Genomic DNA, 26,620 nt, shown 5'->3' with positions numbered 1-26,620 from the left:
GCAGTGTACTTTGCTCCACGTCATGGGCATATGGGTCCCACGACGCAGTGGCCAAAGTAGAATGCTAGTGGAGAAGAGCACCACGACGTGGCAAGTAGAATGACACGGCATGGAAAGAGTTTAAGCGGCCATTAACCAAGGTCAAAGGTGACGTTGCAGCACGGTAACACAATAGAACATAAGGTTGTTAAACCTTTGTCCTCGTCATTACACCCCGAACCCTCCCATATGATTCTCCAACGATTTTCAGAAGGAAGAAGGGACAAGAGGTGGTCTAGGGTGCATATGGATTGGATGGATAAATGAAAGCTCAAGAGGTAATCTCTTTCTCCATATTTAAGCTAATTTGGGCTAAATTGTGATTTTGATGAATTAAGCTAGTTATGTTAAATTAGAGTAAGAAAGCTTGTTAGTAGTGTTAAAGAAGGTAGTTAAATACCTTGAGCAAGCTTTGTATGTGATTTCCATGGTGAAATCAATGTATGAGAAGTTAGGATTTGAAACCCAAACTTATGAGATTATCTTAATTGATGCACTAGATGATAGATTATGATGAATTAAGTATCGTGGGATGCTTAATTCATTCATTGCATGAGATTAAGATATAAAGAATGAAAAGATAGATTAAGGATCCATTAAGTGGTTTTTTTTACCTTAGGAATCATTAAGATCTAAATAGGATAAGACAAGTTTTAAGAAACTTGAACTGTTGTATGAATATGCTTTGAGCAAGAAAATGAGCCAAGATGCATCTATTTAAGAAAGGAGTCAAGAAAGGGTAGTTAGTTCTCAATAACATACAAGGTGAGTTATATCTCTCACCCTCTCCTTTAATTATGTTATATATATATATATATATATATATATATATATATATGCATGTATGTATGTTATATGTATATGTCATGTATCTAAGCATGACTTAGAGAAAGAAAAGATATGATCAAACCTGCAAAACGAAAAAAAAATCGTAGGACGTGCCACGCTTTTCTAATTTTTTTTTTCTATTTTGGCTTGACTAATTCGATTAGTAGGGTAAATTTTCGTCATTATCTGCTATTTTAACCATTAAACTCCGAATCTTGTAATGCTAGATGAATTTAAAACCCTCGTTTTAATTTTGAGGAATAAAATAAGGAAATCTAATTTTAAATTATAAGATAATTAATTGGAATTATCCTTAATGGATTTTAATATAATATTTAATTAATGGTTAATCCAATGATAAATATTAATTCCATAATTGATTTAAATGATTAATTACTTAATTTTTAATTTAGAAAAAATAAATTTAAACCTTGAAATTTTAAAATATATATATATATATATATATATATATATATATATATATATATATATATATATATATATATATATATATATATAGGGAAGGGTTATTTTGAAAACAAAAAAACCCTAAAAAACCCTAAAAATCATAAAAATGCATAAAAAAATACCTAGACATTACGAAACTTTTTTTTGAATTTTTTATCAAAAAATCGCAGCCTTTTTGACAATTTCGCTGAAAAAAAAAATAAAAAATCAATTTTTTTTTTTTGTAAAATTTTTCAGCGATTTTATGTTAAAAGCTACGATTTTTTGATAAAAAAATTAAAAAAAAAAGTTTTGTGATCTCTAAGTATTTTTTTTATGCATTTTTATGATTTTTTGGGTTTTTTTGTTTTCCATAGAACCTAAACCTATATATATATATATATATATATATATATATATATATATATATATATATATATATATATATATATAAGAGCTTTAATACTATATTTATAAATAAAATTCAGTCGAACCAGTAGCATGCATCATTCACGAAGCCACACTATAAGAGAGGTATAGGGAAATGACCTATAAAATGATCATTTAATGGGTGTCCTTTTCACCCACCATTTCTTTGTATGGTGGAGGTTCGTTAGCCGAAAAGGTTTGCTAGGACATAAATAAAATTAAAAGTATAATAAATAAAGTACTAAAACACTATACAAAATCCCACTCTAGTTACTTTTGGAAAAAATGTGAAATGTACGCTAATGCATGAAAATGAACATCATTTCTTTGTGAGTCGTTATTGGAGTATGTGTGGTTAACCGGCACACTAATGTGGGACTACAAAGTTTAAATGATGGTAAAAACTTGAGTTTATGATTGTTGATGGAGCGTGTGTGGTTAAACGGCACATCAATATGAGATCATAAACGACCTCGAGTATGTCACACGAGTTTGCATGGTTATTCACATCTCGTTTGTGATCCTCGATATTCCAGTTGAAAAAGTGAGAGCATAATTTGGGATTAAACATGTAATTGATAAGATTCAATGAATCTCAAAAGATCTAGGAGTTTCATAAGATTGAAATTGATATAAGCCTTACCTACCTAAAATAGAATCGCAATTTGATTACGGAATCCCTATCTAAAGTTCAAACTGAAAATATGGATCCTAGCCTTAATTTAAAATTAGGTTAATAATTAAGGATTAGACTGGGTTCTTTAAGCGCTCTCTCTCTCTCTCTCTCAAGTTAGATGAAATTCCTCTCCTACCTCCTTGCGTACCTTTCAAATTCTAGCTTCTCATTGTTCTCCATCAGGAATTGCCCATTTGCTATGGAATCTTCCTTAATTTTAATATTGGGAAGGATGTCCATGATATGCATATCCCTCAGATCAATAATGCGTCAATATTAAATACGTTGTTATTCACATTAATATGTGGATTTGTTAAATAAGGTCTCTTACATCATTATGACCATGTGCTAAATGCTCTAAAATGATTTTTGTGAGCATGTGAACATATGAAATGAATTTACATTTGAGTGAAATGGTTCACCAAAAGGCATGACAAGAGTGATTTGAAAATCGTCAAAAGTTCCTAATTGCATTCGAATTGAAGAAGAGAGTTTTGTATGTAATCAATGAAAGCTACATAGACAGACTTGTAAATCTCAGTGTTGCCCTAGACAAGAGTCTTGTTATAGATCTTGTGCTTGGATCTCTCACTATTTCTTATGATATTTTCAACTTGATTTATCACATGAATAGTATGGAGAAAACATTGATGGAATTCTTAAGCCTTCTCTAAACTGTGGAAACAAGAAAGGAATTAGACTTCTTATCCAATTCCATTTATTGCCTTTCTGAATGTTCATGGAATAAATAGGAAACGTTTGAATCCTAATGAAAAGGAACAGTTTCAGGCCAAAACTTCCCATTATGAAGGAATGGAAATAGTGTGTTGGCGGGTGACGAGACCACCAAATAAAAAACCTAAAAATGGCGACATGCAACAACGAATTGTAGTAGCGATAATAGGGATCGAATCCATAGAGATTGGTTTGAATAAAATATGTGCGGTCAGTTTCTACAAAACAAAATATAAAATGAAAGGGGGGGTTCTTGAAATACTAAATGCGATAAAAACTATTTTACAAAAATAACTAAAATGGAAAAATACAAAATCTATAAAACAAAACGTTCTAATATTGGGATAAATTGCAAATTCAATTATTTAACTAATCATCATAATTTTGTGGTGCAATGAGTTTGATATATCCTAATTTGGCTATAGCAATCTAACAAGCTTGAGATCACCTAGACTTTTCTTAGTCAATACAATGGTTAGACAAGCTCATAACACATTTCCTTAGTTAAAGTCACAATTTCCATGAAGCATGTAATTAACGAAAATTAACTAGCATTAAGATTTAAAAGTCACCAAATCTAAGAGGAGTCAAAATGTTTTCACTACCATGTTGGAGAAAATACTTTCGTGATTGTGTAACATCCATAAATTTTACGCCAAATTCAAACTTTTTCAACCATAAATAAAAGTCAAATAGTATTGTTTACAAAATGTTTTCAAATCAATATCCATCAGAGTGTCCCAAAATCATATCATAAGGATGAGGAGCGGTACGGTCACGCCTTCGCCTTGCCACGATCTCCTGAAGTACCTGAAACAATAAACTGAAACTGTAAGCCCGAGGGCTTAGTGAGCTATCCCCAAAATACCAATACCACCCTGACAATACCATATCAGTAACAACCAATCAATCAATCATGCATACTGGGCCATCGGCCTGACTGGTCCGCCCTACCGGGCCTACAGTCTAACTGAATTTATTCATGCATACTGGGCCATCGGCCTGACTGGACCGCCCTACCGGGCCTTCAGTCTATCAGAGTCTATCCCGAGCCTTCGGCATGACTGGTCCGCCTCATGGGCCTGCAGTCTCCCCGAACCGCTCATAGGGTATGTTGGCCTTCAGCACAAAGCAGGACCGTCTCAACCCAACCAATAAGCAAATAACCAAGTTCACATAGCTATCATATACTGGCATATACAACATCAAACATATCTATCACACTGATCATCAACCATAGAATCCTCTCGTAACGAGAGTACCGACCTAGCAGGTCACTAACATACCAATCCTTACGGATCATAAAGCATAACATACTGTCTACCCTGATTCCGATCTAGCAGACCAAACCATATGTAGCATACCATAACAATAACAACAAAAGGGCCGGCCTTGGTGCCGTAGACCCTATCGATATAGTGAGGATGACTCACCTTGCAGATGTCGACTCGAAAGGTAAACTCAAATTCTCGGATCACTTGTCACAGGCTCCACCACCTATGACCATAGTACAATATACTCATAAGTCCTTAACTCTATAAGGTACTCCATAACCCACCAGTCAACCCCTGGTCAAAGTCAAAGTCCTGAGTCAAGGTCAACAGTCCATGTTGACCCCCCAACTCGTCGAGTACCCTTGGCTACTCGCCGAGTTACTCGAAGCACATTCCACTCGCCGAGTCATCGGGGTGACTCGTCGAGTTCCTTCGATTCCCGATCAAACTCTAAGGCCACCCGTCGAGTTCCCTCCTTTCCACTCGACGGGCACATACGCATGCATATCCTAGGGAAAACTCATCCGACTCACCGAGTTGTTCTTCAACTCGTCGAGTCTTATGGTGATCTTCATCGGACTCGCCGAGTTGTTCATCCAACTCGTCGAGTTCACGACCATCTTCATGTGACTCGCCGAGTCAACCTTGCGACTCGCCGAGTCCATTCAGTCCATTTTCCATACAGACTTGTTTTGAGCCAAGCAGCGGCTCCAAATCACAGATCCAAGCTTCTAGGGCATGCTTTTCACGTAAAGTTGCAAACTTTACGTGCATGCATGACTAATAAGGCTCTTAATGCCAAAACTAAGTTCTTAATGGGGCTTTATGCACAAGGAGGGCCTCATTCTCGACCAAAATCAGAGCTTTATGACTCTAGAACCCAAGAAGGTTACAGATCTGAAGTTACAACTTCAGATCTAGCTCATATCCCACATTACCATCTCAACCAACCCATAAAAACCCTAGATCTCAACCAAAAGAGGTCTAGAAAGAAAAAGGAGAAAAGGTGACGACTTGATACCTCCAAATGATGCTATTTGAGGTAGATTTCTGATCTCCCACACTTCCTTGCTCCTAGCCTTTTGTTTCCCCAAGCTTCTCTCCTCAAAAGATCTCCTCTCCAAAGCTTTACACACACAAGAATGAACACCACACGAATTAGGGTTTTTTTCTGAGCTCTCAAGGACTACAAAGAGGCCAAAGGAGGCTTATGCTTCCTTAAATAGGGTGCAAAACCCCGGGATTTAGGGTTTCATCTGCCAGCTCCTACTCGCCGAGTCCCAATATGGACTCGTCGAGTAGGTCACTTAACACGCGATCCCACCCCGCTGCTACTCGACGAGTAGGTCAACCAACTCGTCGAGTAGAGCTTCACCCAATAATTCTTATTTAAACAATACCTGAGAATCGGGGCGTTACAACTCTCCCCCACTTGAACTAGACTTCGCCCTCGAAGTCCGTCGGAATAAACAATGTCGGGTAATGCTCGCGCATCTCCGTTTCCGGCTCCCATGTCCACTCGGATCCCCTCCGATGTTCGCACTGTACCTTTACCAAAGGTATTTCCTTGTTCCGCAGAATCTTCTTCTTCCTTTCCAAAATAGCCACCGGCCTCTCCACATAGTTCAGGCGTTCATCGACCTGAATGTCATCCAACGAAACCACTGCCTCCTGGTCCATAATGCACTTTCGCAATTGCGAAAAATGAAATGTGTTGTGGATCCGGCTAAGCTCCTCCGGAAGCTCTAGCCTATAAGCCACCCTGCCAACCCTGGCAACAATCCTGAACGGGCCGATGTAGCGGGGACCCAATTTTCCCCTCTTCCTGAAGCGGATCACTCCCTTCCAGGGTGAAACCTTCAGGAGAACCATGTCACCCACCTGAAACTCCAGCTCAGATCGGCGTCGGTCGGCATAACTTTTCTGCCGACTCTGAACGGTCTGCAGTCGCTGTCTAATCTGCTGTATCATCTCGGTATTTTGCAGAACTACCTCTGTCCGACCCATCACTCTGTGCCCAACCTCGCCCCAGCAGACTGGGGTCCTACACTTCCGCCCATACAACAGCTCGAAAGGCGGGGCGCCAATAGTGGAATGATAGTTGTTGTTGTAGGCGAACTCTACAAGCGATAGGTGGGAATCCCAACTCCCACCGAAATCAATGACGCACGCCCTCAACATATCCTCGAGGGTCTGTATGGTCCGCTCACTCTGCCCATCAATGACACACGCCCTCAACGTTGTACTAAAATGCAACCTCGTACCTAGTTCCTCGTGGAACTTCTGCCAAAAACGGGAAGTAAATCGGACATCCCGGTCGGAAACTATGGAAACTAGAACCCCAGGACGTACAGGTCGGCCAATTTCTCCGCCAACGAACTCTCCCGTATAGCTAGGAAATGGGCACTCTTGGTCAATCGATCCACGATGACCCATATAGCATCGAAACCCTTTGCCGTCTTTGGCAACTTCGTGATGAAATCCATCGTGATCCGTTCCCATTTCCACATGGGAATCTCCAGGGGCTGCAACTTACCATGCGGCCTCTGGTGCTCGGCCTTAACCATTCTACAGGTCAAGCACCTCTCAACAAACCAAGCGATATCTCGCTTCATGCCCGGCCACCAATAACTCGAACTCAGATCACGGTACATCTTGGTGGCTCCCGGATGAATAGAGAAGCGAGACTTATGAGCCTCCTCCATCACTGTCTGCCGGACCCCTCCGGTCATCGGAACCCAAACCCGACCGTAACGGGTCAACAATCTGCGGCTATCCTGAACAAACCGGGCGCTTTCGTCCTTAATCTTCTCCAACTTCCAGTTCTCTGGTCTCATACCCTCCATCTGAGCATCCCTAACCAGACCCACCAGCGGGGAATCCACCGCTCTCCTCATACACCTGGTTGGGGTCGAGGACCCAGCTGACTTGCGGCTCAGAGCATCCGCAACCACGTTCGCTTTACCAGGATGGTAAAGGATCTCACAATCATAGTCCTTGACTACATCCAGCCACCTGCGCTTCCTCATGTTTAGGTTTGGCTGATCCATAATGTGCCTCAAACTCTTGTGATCCGTGTATATGGTACAACGGACCCCGTACAGATAGTGCCTCCAAATCTTGAGAGCGAAGACCACCGCTCCCAACTCAAGATCGTGCGTGGGGTATCTCGTCTCATGCGGCTTTAACTGCCGCGATGCATAAGCTATCACTCGTCCCCTCTGCATGAGGACTGCTCCTAAGCCTGTGATGGACGCATCACAAAATACCACGAAATCCTCCACTCCCTCAGGGAGTGTCAACACTGGAGCCTCGCATAACCGCTACCGGAGGGTCTCGAACGCCCTCTGCTGCTCAGGGCCCCACCGGAAATCCACTCCCTTCCTCGTTAGACGAGTGAGGGGTACGGCAACCTTGGAGAAATCACGAATGAACCTCCGATAATACCCTGCTAAACCCAAGAAACTCCTGATGTCTGAGGGAGATCTCGGAGTCTCCCACTGCATAAACGCCTCCACCTTCGCCGGATCAACCAAAATCCCATCCTGGTTAACGAGATGTCCGAGGAACTGAACCTCTCGTAACCAAAACTCACACTTCGAGAACTTGGCATACAACCATTCTCGTCGCAGTAACCCCAACAGCTCCCTGAGATGCTCCTCATGCTGCTCTCGGGTCTTGGAATATACCAAGATGTCATCTATGAACACAATGACCGAGCGATCGAGCATCGGTCTGCAGACTAGGTTCATCAGATCCATGAACACTGCTGTCGCGTTGGTAAGCCCAAACGGCATCTCCACGAACTCGTAATGACCATAACGAGTCCGAAACGCGGTTTTCTCCACGTCTTCCCCCTCACCCTGACCTAGTGGTATCCTGATCTCAAATCAATCTTGGAAAACCAAGATGCACCCTGCAGCTGATCAAAAAGATTGTCTATCCTCGGAAGCGGATAACAGTTCTTCACCGTTAACTTGTTCAACTCCCTATAGTCAATGCACATCCTGTGCGAACCGTCCTTCTTCCTGACGAAAAGGATCGGTGCTCCCCAGGGTGAACTACTCGGACGAATGAATTGCTTACCCAGCAGCCCCTGCAACTGAGACGACAACTCCTGCATCTCTGGTGGTGCCAGTCGGTACGACGCCTTAGCGATAGGGGCCGCACCCGGCACTAGATCAATCCTAAACTCAACCTGCCTCTCCGGAGGCACTCCGGGTAACTCATCCGGAAACACATCAGCAAACTCCCTAACCACCGGAACCTCTGAAACTGAGAGCTGCCCCCTAACCCGCGTATCTACTACATACGCCAAATAACTGGCACACCCATGCTGTATATACTGTTGAGCCCTGGCTGCCGAACAAAACCCTGATCCCAACCTGGTGTCCTCGCCATATACTACCAGTTCTCCCCCACTTGGGGTTCGAACCACCACCCGCGGCCTCTCACAGTCGATCATGGCACCGAAACGGCTAAGCCAATCCATCCCTACAATCACGCATACATCCCCCATGGGGATAGGAATCAAATCTATCGGGAAGGACACCCCGAAAATCTCCAACTCGCATCCCCGGTAAACCGAAGAAGCATAAACCCCGTGCTCGTTGTCGATCGAAACTCGCAACGGACACTCAAGATCACCTATCGGCACACTGAACCCTCTAGAGAAGGTCTGAGATACAAACGACCGACTCGCCCCCGAGTCAAATAATACCAAAGCAGGCAAGAAATTCACTAAAACGTACCTAACCATAGGTACAATCAATAAGCATAACACCAATACAATAACTGAGACAGAGAATAAAAACGTACCAGCAACCACATCCGGTGCTGCCTTGGCCTCCTCGGCTGTGAGCTGGAAGGCGCGACCCTGAGCCTTCGGAGGCTCCACCCTACCTGGCCTCCCATCTCTAATCCTCACAGTGGCTGGCACAGGACCCTGCGCCGACTTGGCGGCGAGGTGCGGACAATTGGTCTTCACATGACCAACCTGATGACAATGGTAGCAAATCCTCATATCTGCTGGAGGGGCGGACTGACGGTAGTCCCTGGCATAGTGCCCCTCCTTGCCGCATTTGTGGCACCCCCTCCTGCTCTACACACTCCCGAATGAACCCTGCCACACTTTCCACAAGTGCGGCTCTGCTGACCCCCAGACCGTGCATCTGCGGTCTTAGACCGCTTAGGCGCCGGCTGAGATTGTGTCGGTGCCTGATGCTGCTCCTTCTGCTGCAGCTCTATCTCCAACTCACGCCGCCTCGCGGCTTCCTGTAGATCCAGGAGGGTCTCACAACGTTGTGTAGCCACAAACTGTCGTATGTCCGTCTTGAGCATACTCAGATAACGAGTCATCTGAGACTGCTCCGACGCAAACTCCGGGCAAAACATCGCCCTCTCCATGAACATCCGGGTAATCTCCATCACAGACTCCCCATCCTGTCTCAATGTCAAAAACTCCTGAGCAAGCCGCTCCCATTCCACGCGTGGAACGTAGCGGGTGCGAAACATATCCCGAAACTGCTCCCAAGTAACAACAGCCCGCTGATCATCAGAATATGAACCTGTCGTCAATCTCCACCAGTCCTTTGCCCCGAGCCTAAGCAGGTTCAGAGCACACCTGACCTTCTGGTCAGCAGGACATGAGCACGTGAAGAAACAGCCCTCCACGTCAGACAACCACCGCATAGCCCTGATCACATCCTGAGTACCATCAAATGTCGGGGGCTTCGTATTATCGAAGTCCCGGTACTGGAAAGCCCTGTCGGCTCCTCCTCCAACCCCTGCCGTAGTTACAACCGAAGTGGCTGCAGCGGCTGCTGTCTCTGCCAGAGCTGCATATCGCTCATCAAAATACTCGACCATCGCGGTCTTGATCGACCCAAACCTCTCTGGTAGCTGCGCTCGGAAAGCCGTAGTGACCTCATCGTGCAGAATCTCCCGGATCCTGGCATCCAGCTCCTCAGTCCCCATCTGAACCACGGGCTCAGGTGCTACGGGCACCTCTGGCCCTCCGTCCCCCTGTCCCGACCCTGATCCGGACCCAGCAGCAAAAACGTCTCGTCACCACCATACTGAAAAATACGTTCAAGACATCAGATACACAACATATTATCGGGAGACCAAAACTCACAAATCCTAGGGGTTGTGACTTCCTTGCTACGCGTATGGGTCATGTGCTTCCAGTACTACGGGCCCATACTACCTTCCACACCTACCCATATTTGTCTCAAGTATCACCACAACTCCCTAATACAATACTCAACATAATGTGTGCTCAACCCTCATTACTAGGGGACATCGCCTATCTCATTATTGATCCCACAGCTCTGCACAACTCATACTTCCATGGAACTTCCATCATCCCCTGCAGCGCTAGTGTATGCTAGCCGCACATAACGCTGGACCCGATAGACTTTCGAATATCCAACCCTACCCTAAGATCGAGTCAGACATTCTCAGGCTATAAGATCTTAACTATACACGGCCGTGATGCATACACTAAACATCTACAGTTATGATGTCAATCCCATATACAAGAAACCCTAGGCTAATAGGTATCATATAATCAGGCAAATCTATCATGCAATTCCTGAAGATCCCTATCCTAGCACTAGCATGATGTCCTAACATATCAGAATATCAAATAACTATATGGTATTTTGGGGTTTATTTACAGGCTCCGGCTGATCGTACCCTCTGCATCCTCCATCCTTTCTTTTGAAAACCATTTTTAAAACTTACTTCCCAAAAATCTCCTTGGTTTGAGACTGGATTCACACGAGTGTTCCTCTAATTCACTCAAACCAAGGCTCTGATACCAACTTGTAACGTCCATAAATTTTACGCCAAATTCAAACTTTTTCAACCATAAATAAAAGTCAAATAGTATTGTTTACAAAATGTTTTCAAATCAATATCCATCAGAGTGTCCCAAAATCATATCATAAGGATGAGGAGCGGTACGGTCACGCCTTCGCCTTGCCACGATCTCCTGAAGTACCCGAAACAATAAACTGAAACTGTAAGCCCGAGGGCTTAGTGAGCTATCCCCAAAATACCAATACCACCCTGACAATACCATATCAGTAACAACCAATCAATCAATCATGCATACTGGGCCATCGGCCTGACTGGTCCGCCCTACCGGGCCTACAGTCTAACTGAATCTATTCATGCATACTGGGTCATCGGCCTGACTGGACCGCCCTACCGGGCCTTCAGTCTATCAGAGTCTATCCCGAGCCTTCGGCATGACTGGTCCGCCTCATGGGCCTGCAGTCTCCCCGAACCGCTCATAGGGTATGTTGGCCTTCAGCACAAAGCAGGACCGCCTCAACCCAACCAATAAGCAAATAACCAAGTTCACATAGCTATCATATACTGGTATATACAACATCAAACATATCTATCACACTGATCATCAACCATAGAATCCTCTCGTAACGAGAGTACCGACCTAGCAGGTCACTAACATACCAATCCTTACGGATCATAAAGCATAACATACTGTCTACCCTGATTCCGATCTAGCAGACCAAACCATATGTAGCATACCATAACAATAACAACAAAAGGGCCGGCCTTGGTGCCGTAGACCCTATCGATATAGTGAGGATGACTCACCTTGCAGATGTCGACTCGAAAGGTAAACTCAAATTCTCGGATCACTTGTCACAGGCTCCACCACCTATGACCATAGTACAATATACTCATAAGTCCTTAACTCTATAAGGTACTCCATAACCCACCAGTCAACCCCTGGTCAAAGTCAAAGTCCTCAGTCAAGGTCAACAGTCCATGTTGACCCCCAACTCGTTGAGTACCCTTGGCTACTCGCCGAGTTACTCGAAGCACATTCCACTCGCCGAGTCATCGGGGTGACTCGTCGAGTTCCTTCGATTCCCGATCAAACTCTAAGGCCACCCGTCGAGTTCCCTCCTTTCCACTCGACGGGCACATACGCATGTATATCCTAGGGAAAACTCATCCGACTCGCCGAGTTGTTCTTCAACTCGTCGAGTCTTATGGTGATCTTCATCGGACTCGCCGAGTTGTTCATCCAACTCGTCGAGTTCACGGCCATCTTCATGTGACTCGCCGAGTCAACCTTGCGACTCGCCGAGTCCATTCAGTCCATTTTCCATACAGACTTGTTTTGAGCCAAGCAGCGGCTCCAAATCACAGATCCAAGCTTCTAGGGCATGCTTTTCACGTAAAGTTGCAAACTTTACGTGCATGCATGACTAATAAGGCTCTTAATGCCAAAACTAAGTTCTTAATGGGGCTTTATGCACAAGGAGGGCCTCATTCTCGACCAAAATCAGAGCTTTATGACTCTAGAACCCAAGAAGGTTACAGATCTGAAGTTACAACTTCAGATCTAGCTCATATCCCACATTACCATCTCAACCAACCCATAAAAACCCTAGATCTCAACCAAAAGAGGTCTAGAAAGAAAAAGAAGAAAAGGTGACGACTTGATACCTCCAAATGATGCTATTTGAGGTAGATTTCTGATCTCCCACACTTCCTTGCTCCTAACCTTTTGTTTCCTCAAGCTTCTCTCCTCAAAAGATCTCCTCTCCAAAGCTTTACACACACAAGAATGAACACCACACGAATTAGGGTTTTTTTTCTGAGCTCTCAAGGACTGCAAAGAGGCCAAAGGAGGCTTATGCTTCCTTAAATAGGGTGCAAAACCCCGGGATTTAGGGTTTCATCTGCCAGCTCCTACTCGCCGAGTCCCAATATGGACTCGTCGAGTAGGTCACTTAACACGCGATCCCACCCCGCTGCTACTCGACGAGTAGGTCAACCAACTCGTCGAGTAGAGCTTCACCCAATAATTCTTATTTAAACAATACCTGAGAATCGGGGCGTTACAACTCTCCCCCACTTGAACTAGACTTCGCCCTCGAAGTCCGTCGGAATAAACAATGTCGGGTAATGCTCGTACATCTCCGCTTCCGGCTCCCATGTCTACTCGGATCCCCTCCGATGTTCCCACTGTACTTTTACCAAAGGTATTTCCTTGTTCCGCAGAATCTTCTTCTTCCTTTCCAAAATAGCCACCGGCCTCTCCACATAGTTCAGGCGTTCATCGACCTGAATGTCATCCAACGATACCACTGCCTCCTGGTCCATAATTCACTTTCACAATTACGAAACATGAAATGTGCTGTGGATCCGGCTAAGCTCCTCCGGAAGCTCTAGCCTATAAGCCACCCTGCCAACCCTGGCAACAATCCTGAACGGCCCGATGTAGCGGGGACCCAATTTTCCCCTCTTCCTGAAGCGGATCACTCCCTTCCAGGGTGAAACCTTCAGGAGAACCATGTCACCCACCTGAAACTCCAGCTCAGATCGGCGTCGGTCGGCATAACTTTTCTGCCGACTCTGAACGGTCTGCAGTCGCTGTCTAATCTGCTGTATCATCTTGGTAGTTTGCAGAACTACCTCTGTCCGACCCATCACTCTGTGCCCCAACCTCGCCCCAGCAGACTGGGGTCCTACACTTCCGCCCATACAACAGCTCGAAAGGCGGGGCGCCAATAGTGGAATGATAGTTGTTGTTGTAGGCGAACTCTACAAGCGGTAGGTGGGAATCCCAACTCCCACCGAAATCAATGACGCACGCCCTCAACATATCCTCGAGGGTCTGTATGGTCCGCTCACTCTGCCCATCAGTCTGCGGATGGAACGTTGTACTAAAATGCAACCTCGTACCTAGTTCCTCGTGGAACTTCTGCCAAAAACGGGAAGTAAATCGGACATCCCGGTCGGAAACTATGGAAACTGGAACCCCATGGCGAGAGACAATCTCGCAGACGTACAGGTCGGCCAACTTCTCCGCCGACGAACTCTCCCGTATAGCTAGGAAATGGGCACTCTTGGTCAATCGATCCACGATGACCCATATAGCATCGAAACCCTTTGCCGTCTTTGGCAACTTCGTGATGAAATCCATCGTGATCCGTTCCCATTTCCACATGGGAATCTCCAGGGGCTGCAGCTTACCATGCGGCCTCTGGTGCTCGGCCTTAACCATCCTACAGGTCAAGCACCTCTCAACAAACCAAGCGATATCTCGCTTCATGCCCGACCACCAATAACTCGAACTCAGATCACGGTACAGCTTGGTGGCTCCCGGATGAATAGAGAAGCGAGACTTATGAGCCTCCTCCATCACTGTCTGCCGGACCCCTCCGGTCATCGGAACCCAAACCCGACCGTAACGGGTCAACAATCTGCGGCTATCCTGAACAAACCGGGCGCTTTCGTCCTTAATCTTCTCCAACTTCCAGTTCTCTGGTCTCATACCCTCCATCTGAGCATCCCTGACCAGACCTACCAGCGGGGAATCCACCGCTATCCTCATACACCTGGCTGGGGTCGAGGACCCAGCTGACTTGCGGCTCAGAGCATCCGCAACCACGTTCGCTTTACCAGGATGGTAAAGGATCTCACAATCATAGTCCTTGACTACATCAAACCACCTGCTCTGCCTCATGTTTAGGTTTGGCTGATCCATAATGTGCCTCAAACTATTGTGATCCGTGTAAATGGTACAACGGACCTCGTACAGATAGTGCCTCCAAATCTTGAGAGCGAAGACCACCGCTCCCAACTCAAGATCGTGTGTGGGGTATCTCATCTCATGCGGCTTTAACTGCCGCGATGCATAAGCTATCACTCGTCCCCTCTGCATGAGGACTGCCCCTAAGCCTGTGATGGACGCATCACAAAATACCATGAAATCCTCCACTCCCTCAGGGAGTATCAACACTGGCGCCTCGCATAACCGCTACCGGAGGGTCTCAAACGCCCTCTGCTGATCAGGGCCGCACCGGAAATCCACTCCCTTCCTCGTTAGACGAGTGAGGGGTACGAAAACCTTGGAAAAATCACGAATGAACCTCCGATAATACCCTGCTAAACCGAAGAAACTCCTGATGTCTGAGGGAGATCTCGGAGTCTCCCACTGCTTAACCGCCTCCACCTTGGCCGGATCAACCAAAATCCCATCCTGGTTAACGAGACGTCCAAGGAACTGAACCTCTCGTAACCAAAACTCACACTTCGAGAACTTGACATACAGCCGTTCTCGTCGCAGTACCCCCAGCAGCTCCCTGAGATGCTCCTCATGCTGCTGTCGGGTCTTGGAATATACCAAGATGTCATCTATGAACACAATGACCGAGCGATCGAGCTTCGGTCTGCAGACTCGGTTCATCAGATCCATGAACACTGCTGGCGCGTTGGTAAGCCCAAACGGCATCACCACGAACTTGTAATGACCATAACGAGTCCGAAACGCGGTTTTCTCCACGTCTTCCCCCCTCACCCTGACCTGGTGGTATCCTAATCTCAAATCAATCTTGGAAAACCAAGATGCACCCTGCAGCTGATCAAAAAGATTGTCTATCCTCGGAAGCGGATAACGGTTCTTCACCGTTAACTTGTTCAGCTCCCTATAGTCAATGCACATCCTGTGCGAACCGTCCTTCTTCCTAATGAAGAGGATCAGTGCTCCCCAGGGTGAACTACTCGGACGAATGAACTGCTTACCCAGCAGCTCCTGCAACTGAGACGACAACTCATGCATCTCTGGTGGTGCCAGTCGGTACGGCGCCTTAGCGATAGGGGCCGCACCCGGCACTAGATCAATCCTAAACTCAACCTGCCTCTCCGGAGGCACTCTGGGTAACTCATCCGGAAACACATCAGCAAACTCCCTAACCACCGAAACCTCTGAAACTGAGAGCTGCTCCCTAACCCGCGTATCTACTACATACGCCAAATAACCGGCACACCCGTGCGGTATATACTGTCGAGCCCTGGCTGCCGAACAAAACCCTGATCCCAACCTGGTGCCCTCGCCATATACTACCAATTCTCCCCCACTTGGGGTTCGAACCACCACCCGCTGCCTCTCACAGTCGATCATGGTACCCCTTTTCCAGCCTTGTTTGGCACTCTCCTACCAGCCTTGCATGGCGCTCCCTTGCCAGCCTTGCCTGGCACTCTCCCGCCAGCTCTGTCTGGCGCTCCCTTGCTAGCCTTGTTAGGCACTCTCCTGCCATCCTTGCCCAGCGCTACCTTGCGATCCTTTCCTGGTGCGCGCCTACCAGCCTTGCCTGGTGCGTACCTGCCAGCCTCACTCGACGCTTCCGGGTGGCCTTGCCCAACTCCTTGTTAGTTGGGCCTAAATTGGGTTGGCCCAAGGCTCGACATAATTCCCTTGACCTAAATGTCCCCTATAAAGTGAATAGTGCCTCCTCCATGGAGAGGGACTCTTTCCTGGTGGCTCAGCCGCCACACTAGACTCCGACCGGGTGGCTAAGGCGCCACCCTTCGCCTACAGTCGCCATACACTATCCCTAGCACCAAGATGGTTCTCTCTAGCTAAGGAGAACCATCTCATCTCTACCAACCGATTTAACTTGATCGTCGGAGCATGCTCCTAGGGCACAGTCCCTAGGGTGGTTCTAACGACTTTGCTATATGATATCCAGATCTCTGCCGCTGGAGAAGTCTAGAAGACACACAGGAGGTCGATGTCACATCATTTGGCGTCATCCCAGACTCAAACGAGTGGCCACCATCTTAGTTGGTCTCAAGCTCGTTCTTGCCTAGATTTGTTCACATCTGTTGCATTTCAGCTCGGGTTTGCTCAGATATGTTCGTGTCTAGCACCATTTGTTTAGATCCGTTTGGTTCTTGCTAAGATCTACCCAGATCCGATTCATAATCTTTCAGATCTCTCGATCTGATGTGTTTTTCGTTCAGATCTATCAATCTGATACATTTTTCTTCAAGATCTGTATATTTACTTCGTTATTTTGGTTAGATCTTCCGATTTGCTCCATTTTTTTCTCAAATCTTTAGATCTACTCCATTTTTCAGTTCAGACCTCTAGATTTGTTTTTGTTTTTAAGCTCATATCTCAAGAATTGTTCAGTTTTTAGCTCATCTGAGCATTTATGTGTCACACCCCCAAACCTGAACGGTGGAAACGTTCGGCACAGATGACGTCATGTATAGTATCACAACAAATGTATAATAGTAATCAAAGCAACAACAACCATTGTATTAATAATAAAGTGTTTACATTGTATTCAAATCACAACTTGATTGACTCCAAAAGTAAATAGCAAGAACAAATACTTGAAGCTACTATGCTCCGTCTTCTCGAAACCTATGTGTATACTTGTCTACTAGTTTCCTGAGAATACAAGTGATTTTGAAAGTGTATCAACATTTAAGTTGGTGAGTTGATAAGTATTTTGTTTTAGAAAGTAAGTTTCTTGTTCCTTGAAAAATGTTCGTGAGTTTCTCCAGAAAATACTATATTTTCTTATTAAGTAATAACCATACAAGTTCCTTCTACGATTACTTAGTGTATACAATTATATATAATTCAGATCGGAAAGACAGTCGAATGTGTGGATCTACCCTAAGCCCACAACCAAACAAGGAACAGGAAATGAGGCGGAAGTCACACATTCCACTGTCTATCGGATCCTTATTATATATAGCCTTAACGTATCCGCTAGGTAATCGTGGCGATAACAAAAAAAGGTTGTTTTAAACATGATGAGTGTGTTCCTTTAGAAAATCATATATTTTCTTAGTAAAATGGAATGTAGTCTTATACCTTAAGACCAAAATATATATGTTTCTTATTGTAACACCTATTCCAGGTATTAATGTAATTTTCAAAATTTTAGGATTTTGGCGCTGGGACACGACGAGTTGGGAGCCCCGACTCGTCGAGTGGAGGCTATCAAGAGGACGCGGAAGTTAGGTCCTACTCGACGAGTTGGAAGGCCCGACTCGACGAGTAGGAGCTGTAAAGAGAACCCTAAAATTTTAGGGTTTTCACCCTATATAATCTCCTTAAGGACCTTGAGGCTGACCTTCCATCAGCCTCGAAACCCTAAAACGTCTGTGTTAAACCCTAATCCCCATTCTCTTCCATTTTGTGAGCTAAGAGTGATTTTTGGAGCTTAAGAAGAAGGATATATTGAGAATAAGGAGGAGATCCAGCAAGCCAAGCCCTCACTCTTGAGCTTGATCATCTTGTGGACTGTTGTAAGTCTTAAAGACCTGATTTTTATCTTAGAAAATGGCTAGATCTTGACTTTACTCTTCATTTCCCATTATTCTTGTTGATTGCATGGGGTTCATAAAGTTTGCAACTTTATGAATCTCCAGGGCAAAATAGTCCCATGGTGGGCTAGATCTAGATTTTGGTCAAGCAAGGATACCATGCAATGGTTTTTAAGTGTATTTTTCCCCATTTTGGCCTTTTTGATTTAAGGACATGCATTAGACATGTATGTCAATAAAGCCTCCATCTTTGGAACGTTTTGAGGACTAGAAGATCTTCTGGAAAGGAGGGATTCCAGATCTCTAAAGTCTTGGACCAAATGGCTAAGCTTTGGAGCTTCCCAACCTTTGATAAGGTCCTTAGAGCATTCGGAGTGGTTCTGGAAGGTAAAGTTGGAAACTTTATCCTTCTAGACACCTTAGGGTTTCAGATCTAAGCCCTGGAGTCCTTGCATATGATGGATTATCATAATAAGCAAACAGGGAGGGGGACTCAATGAGTTGCCCTGGCAACTCGACGAGTCGGATCGGTTTTCCCCGTCGATTGGATATCAAGTGAACTCGTTGTGTTGATGAACCCACTCAGCAAGTTGGCTAGGGTTTGTTTAGGTGTTCTGGACTCTGCAGGAACTCGACGAGTTTCTAGATGCACTCGATGAGTTGAGGTCAACATGGACTGTTGACCTTGACTGTTGACCTTGACTTTGACCAGGATTGACTTTGAGGGTAATTATGGGATTATGACAAGTTAATCACTTAATGATTATAGGCAGTTGACTTGGAGCAACATGTGGGACACATCTGATTCTATCTTGTCAGCACATCATTCGTGAGAGGTGAGTCTCCTCACCATACCAATGGGTCTAAGGCACCAAGTCTGGCCCATTTTATGATATGTGGCATCCTAGCTATAGTTGTATTATGTGGTATGATATTTTGTTGAGCTAGGAAGCATGTTAGTGGTATATATGGTATGTATGTGTGGAAGACCATGGGAGAGCTCATGAGACTTGGATGTAAGACCATGTGGAGGGCCCATGGCTTTTCTATCGAAGACCATGGGGGAGCCCATGGCACTTAGGTGTAGGACCATGTGGGGAGCCCATGGCATCCTGGAGTAAGACCCTGGGGACGAGCCCACGACATCCCTATATGCTGTATGCATGGCTTATGTAGTATATATGTAGCTTTTATAGCTAATATGGTATGTGTTATATGGATTGTGTGTGGGGTATGCTCTGGGGAAACTCACTAAGCATTAGCTTACAGTTTGTGGATTAGTTTCAGGTACATCCGAGCCCAAGGGCAAGGGCAAGGTCTGATGGCGCGGCGTGCACTCTCTCTCAGTCGTTATCATGGGACACTCTGATGTTTTAAAATAAAAATTGTTGATGTTATGAATTTGAAAACAATTGTATTTGGGATTACATGAATGATGAAACATATTTTGGCTAATTAAAAATGAAAATTTTCTTTTGAAAAATTGTGTCGTTACAAGTTGGTATCAGAGCATTGTTTTGAGGGATTCGGGCACACTCTCGGGTGTGTCAGGACTCAAACTAAGGAAATGGTAAAATTGTTGTCAAAAATAAAAGTTAAAAATTTTTACAGAATGGAAAATATGAGAGCGCAACGCGCGTGATCGGCCGAGCCAAGTAAGTAGTTCCCCAATATGTTAGCCATGTTATACTGATATTTTATCTTTGACAATCGTATGGAACTTGCTATGTGTATGCTTTTAAAATTTTATATGGTTAGGAGCATATAGCCCTAGAATGATTGATTTGGCATTATTTCTTGTTCCTTGTTTGGTTGTGGTCCTAGGGTAGAATCTCTTATTAGAAATTCGCTTTTATCCTTTTCTGTGTAAAATTTGCATGCATAAAGGCAACATGTTATGATTGGTCTGATTGATGTGAGTAGAGCAAATCTTAGCATAACCTGAGATCTGAGATATGTGATAGTCTGTAGGACATGATTTATTTTTGGAACGAATTAGAGTTAGTAGGTAGAGCCTTGGGGAAGGTATAGGTAGGTGTGGAAGGTAGTATTGGGCCCGTACTACTGAAAGCACAGGACATGTACCCAAACCAATGTTAGATCTGACAGCTCTAAGGAGGACCGGTGTGGGAAGATCCCCTATATAGATATCCTGGTCATCGTGATTTATGACATTTCAGTTCAACATGGTGGTGACACGATTCGGGACAGGGGGATCAGGATCAGGATCAGGATCGGGGTCTGGATTTGGATCGGGCAGCGGTACTGAGCCAATTGATGAGAGGTTGTACGAGATCATTGCAGCCAAGGTTACGAAGGGTATCCTTGACACTACCCCAGTGATCTTTGGGACGGTCAAGGAGGGGATGATGGAGATTATGGAGGAGAGGCTTAGGTCATTCAAAGCCGAGATTGCTGCAGGCCAGGTCGGGGCCCGAACTCCCTCATTTTGGGAGTTGAAGGTGTGTGGGGCGCCGAAGTTTTTTGGGGTCAGGGACCCCATTGTTAGCCAACGTTGGGTGACGGATATTGAGAACGCCCAGTGCATGAGTTCTTGCCCTGATGCGTAAAAGGTGGGTTTTGCTTCATGTATGCTGAGAGACAGAGCCCGAGATTGGTGGGGAGAGGTGACCAGCCAGGTGGGAGCAGTCGGCGTGGCTGAGATGACGTGGGCCGAGTTTGTTCGGTGATACGATGCAGAGTTTGCACCACCTATTGAGGTGCAACGGCTTGTGAGGGAGTTGCATGACCTTCAGCAGACCACCGAGACTGTGGCGGAGATCACCGCCAAGTTTCGGGAACGAGCATTGTTGATCCCATAGTACACTACGGATGAGGATATGAGACGGACGAGATATCATTCCATGCTGAGGGGTGATATCCGGGAGTTTGTGATCTTTACAGGGTGAAAAACCCTGAACGAGATGGTGGAGAAGGCCCGTGAGCGGGAAATGGAGTTGGACTTTCGCACCAAGCGGAAGCCTAAGCAAGAACAGACGGCAGTGGGTCAGGATAAGAAGCCTAAGACCTCAGATCCTTCCAGCAGGGGCTAGCAAGGTTGTGGACGGTGTGCCAAGTTGTTGGATTTGGTGTCTAAGCCCATAACTATATCTGGTATGTACTTGACCCGATCGTAGCATGGTCCTTTTGGGTTGCCTTCACCAGTGCAATTTGATAGGATGGACTTTTGAGAATAAGATTATTGGTGATTTATTAATATATTATAAGTATAATATATTAATGGAGAAATCATATTATTTAATTAGTAGTGGTCAAGAATTAATTGGGAATTAATTTTGTGTTCAAAAGTGACTAATTAAATCTAAGGGGTTGATTATGTAAATCATCCATTCTGATAGTATGGGCCAAAGCTCCATTAGGGTGGGCTAAGTGGTTCATGGATAGTCCATGGAGCTCTAACCCATGGAGCCTAAGGGATATGGAAGGTCATGGTGCATTAGGGTTTCATGGATGAAACCCTAGCCTTGAGACACACTATAAAAGCCTCCCCTTGGTGTCAAAATCGGCTACACACATGTACACAAGAGCATAGAACTGATTTTTGAAGCTACAAGTCTTATTCTCTAAAGCCTCCTTTTCATATTGGTGTTTGTGACACATTAGAGGCACAACACTTGAGGTGCTCAAGCTTCCAAGGTCAAGAACTACACAAGAGGTAAGTTATCTAACTAGTTGTTACTTTGAATTGTATGCTAGTTAAGTTATATGCTTTGGAAATTTTAAAATGCATGTATAATTAGAGAAAACATAGTTCCAAAGCATCTAGGGTTGCATGTGCACCATAGGAGTGTTATAGTGCTTAAAACCCAACAGTGGTATCAGAGTCTAGGATTGCTTTCTGTTATACTTGATGCACACTTGTTTTCAAAGCTGAAAATCGACTTTTCTGCATTCTGACAGATGAACTCGCCGAGTCCATGAATAGACTCGACGAGTCCACTCAGTAAGGCATCAACTCGGCGAGTCCAGTTCATGTACTCGACGAGTTGGTGCTCCTGTGTGCAGAAACTTCGAGTTCTTGGCCAGAAATGGATAGAGTCATTACCACAAACTGTTTTGTAATCATAAAAATTGTATTTTCTAAATTGGTAATGATAGTCTTCATCCATTAAAAAGGCAACTGTCAAATGTTTAGATAATAAAGTAATTTTATGTAGTATTTGATATGAATAGTCTTGTTATGAGTTTGTTTAGATCAATAGGAAAAACTATATGATAATTGTGTTTGATCCAAAATTTTGATCTAATTGTTAATGAAATGTGTTATTTTAACTTGTCCTCAAGTTATATGAAAAGTCACATTCATGGATATTAAAACTCATAATGGTTCAAAGGTTATAAATATGAAAGGTCTTGAAATGTTTCAAAACTTGCCCTCAAGTTTTCGAATTTGTAAAGTCACATTAATAAGACATTTAATTCCAAAACCCTAGAGTTTTAAAAGATTAAAATTCTACCCTTATACTATTATAATATTAAATGTTAATACATACATATATATATACATATATATATATATATATATATATATATATGTATATGTATAAGAAAAGTCAGTCTTACCGTTAGTAGGCCTCATTCACGAAGCCAATCTATAAGGGGGGTATAAGGTTACTGCCTATAAAATGGAAGTTTAATGGGTGTTCATTCTCACCCACCGCTTCCTTGACTGGTGGAGGGTCGTTAGCCGAACGGGTAGGACATAACATTAATTATCGTTAAAAGTATAATGAAATTATAAAGTAAATAAACCTATTACTAAATTCCCAATCTTAGTTACTTTAGGAAAAATGTGAATAGGTGCTAATACATGAAATTACACTTTGTACTTTATTAATTCGTTAGTGGAGCGTGTGTGGTTAACCGACACACTAATTTGGGACTAATAAAGAGTGGCAAAGGGTAGCTTAATGTTAATCATAGATCAATGGAGTGTGTGTGGTTAACCGGCACATTGCTTAGGTGATTTGTAACATTAAGAGTACCAAGTATATTTGCATGGTTATTCACACCTTGTTTGTGATCCTCGGCATCCCAGTCACAAACTTGAGAGGGCACAATCGAGATTTAAACATGCCATTGAAAGTTCAGTGAATCTCAAAAGAATCTAGGAATTTCAAATCCAATTAAAACCTAATAAGTAATTTCGTTTTTCATGGTGGAAATTGGTAAATCGTCATTTACCTACCTTCAAATATTTTACAATTGGATTACGGCATCCCTCTTCGCAATTGTAGAATATTATGTTGGATCCTAGCCTTAATATTTCATTTGGGTGATTTATTAAGGATTATCATCTAATCTAAACTTTGTTCCTTTTCTTTTACATATGTCTATCCCAAACAATGCTTCAGGCTCAAACCCTTCAGGCTCTTTCACCCTAATTAACTTAGTAGGGAGAACCATCTTTAATGGATCCAACTTCAATGATTGGATCAGAAACATTCGCATGGCCTTTCGATATGAGGACAAAGAATATGTCCTAGACAAGGAGCTGAAGGAAATTGATGAGCAAACTGCTACTCCCGAGCAAATTGAGGAGTACCAGGTTCATGAGAGGGACGCGACAAAAGTGTCGTGTATAATGATAGCTACCATGTCTGCTGAGCTACAAAAGTCCTATGAGGACTTCTGGCTCTATGAAATGCACCAAGATTTGATGCAAAGGTACCATCAATCAGCTCGGCAGGAGAGGTATGAGATCATAGCCTCCATGATCACCACTAAAATGAAGGATGGAGAGTCCATCACGGGCCACTTGCAGAAAATGCAAAGATATGTGGACCGCTTGCTAAAATTGAATGTCAACTTTGATGAAGAATTAGCTATTGATATTATTCTTCATTCCCTACCTCCTTGTTATGATCAGTTTCGTATGACCTATCATATGAAAAAGGAGGAGGTCACTCTTAGCAAGCTTCAGGGACTCCTCAGAACTGCTGAAAGCAACATGAAAGTCAAATCTGTTGCTACTACTCCTACTCTTACTGCTACTGCCCCTGTTCTGGCAATTGGACATGGTAAGGGTAAAAAGAGGAAGGCTCCTTCCAAGGGAAAGTCCCAGGATGGATCTTCTTCTAGCGGAACCAAAGTTGGTTCTGTTGTGCCCTCTACCAATCCAAAGGAAGCAGAGTGCTTCCATTGCCATGAAAAGGGGAACTGGAAGCGAAGCTGCCCAAAGTACTTGCAGGATATTAAGGATGGAAAAATCAAGCCCTCCTTTGTAGGTATTTACATTATTCATTCTAATGATACATCACATGCTAATTCTTGGGTCCTTGATACAGGTTGTGGATTTCACATTTGTTCTGATTTGCAGGGACTAAAAAAAGTAGGGATGTGGAGCACGGGAAGATAAACTTAATCATGGGAAATAGGAAAGTGTCATCTGTGACCAAGATTGGAGTTTATTCTTTATTGCTTAGTAATGGTTTAAATTTAGATTTGAATAATTGTTGTTTCTCGGTCGATATGGCGAGAAATATTATTTCCTTTCACAGTTTGTATAAACAAGGTTTTACCTTTGCTTTTAATAATAATAATGGTGGTATTTATGCCTATTATAATGGTGTCTTTTATTTTGAAGCTTTACCTTGCAATGGTGTGTATGAAACTGTGAATTTTGTAGATAACCTAGGAAATAATGTGTTACACATTGATTCATTCAATGATTTGGATAAAGCATGCTTATAGCATTGTCGTCTTGGACATGTCAACAAGAAGCGCATAGGCCAACTCCAAAAGGCTGGAATCTTGGAATCATTCGACCTGAAATCGGATTATACTTGAGAATCTTGTTTACTTGGAAAGATGACTAAGTCACCCTTTGCTGGTACTTGTGAAAGGGGTGAGGGTTTGTTGGATCTCATACACACTGATGTGTGTGGGCCTTTCAAATCTGTCACAAGAGATGCTAGCCGATTCTATGTGACTTTTACTGATGATTATAGTAGGTATGGCTATATCTACTTAATCAAGCATAAGTCAGAAACCTTTGAAAAGTTCAAAGAGTTTAAGGCGGAAGTGGAGAATCAATTGGGCAGGAAGATAAAGGTACTCCGATCCGTTCGAGGAGGAGAGTATCTTAGTATCGAGTTCCACGACTATCTTAAGGAATGTGGAATTGTTTCACAATTGACACCTCCTAGGACACCACAATTGAATGGTGTGGCTGAGAGGCGCAATCGAACCTTGTTGGACATGGTTTGTTCTATGATGAGTCGATCTTCATTACCAATCTCATTTTGGGGGTATGCCTTAGAGACTGCCGCCCATATTCTTAATCTGGTCCCTACCAAAAAGGTTGCCAAAACACCTCACGAGATGTGGACTGGGAAGGTTCCCACTTTAGACCACATCAAAGTTTGGGGTTGCGACGCTTTTGTGAGGCGCGAGACTCGCAACAAGCTCGAACCTGGAAAGAGGCTATGGATAGCGAGATTTAGTCCATGTATGACAATCAAGTTTGGAACTTGGTTGACAATGAACCGGGTCGAAAGACAGTCGGGTGCAAATGGCTCTTCAAGAAGAAGACCGGCATGGATGGAAAAGTACACACACATAAGGCGCGACTGGTTTCAAAGGGCTTTACTCAAACTCAGGGAGTTGACTATGATGAGACCTTCTCACCAGTAGCGAAGATTAAATCTATAAGGGTTATGTTGGCCATAGCTGCATTTCATGACTATGAAATATGGCAGATGGATGTCAAAACCGCTTTCCTTAATGGAAAGTTGGCTGAAGATGTTTACATGATTCAGCCAAAGGGTTTTGTCAATGCAAGATACCCTAATAGAGTGTGTAAGCTTGAGAGATCCATATATGGATTGAAACAAGCATCTCACAGTTGGAATCTTTGTTTCGATAGGAAAGTCAAAGAGTTTGGATTTTCGAGAAGCGAGGATGAGTCATGTGTGTTAGTCAAGGCTAGTGGGAGCATAGTTAGCTTTCTCGAGTTGTATGTGGATGACATACTACTCATAGGAAATGACATCCCGACCTTGCAGGAGGTTAAGTCCTGGCTTGGGAAGTGTTTTGCTATGAAGGACCTTGG

The sequence above is a fragment of the Lactuca virosa genome, chromosome 5 (genome assembly GCF_052849685.1).
Source record: "Lactuca virosa cultivar CGN04683 chromosome 5, Lactuca_virosa_CGN04683_v6, whole genome shotgun sequence".
Taxonomy (NCBI): domain Eukaryota; kingdom Viridiplantae; phylum Streptophyta; class Magnoliopsida; order Asterales; family Asteraceae; genus Lactuca; species Lactuca virosa.
The sequence above is the reverse complement of the archived record's forward strand: the minus strand, read 5'-3'. Positions refer to the sequence as shown.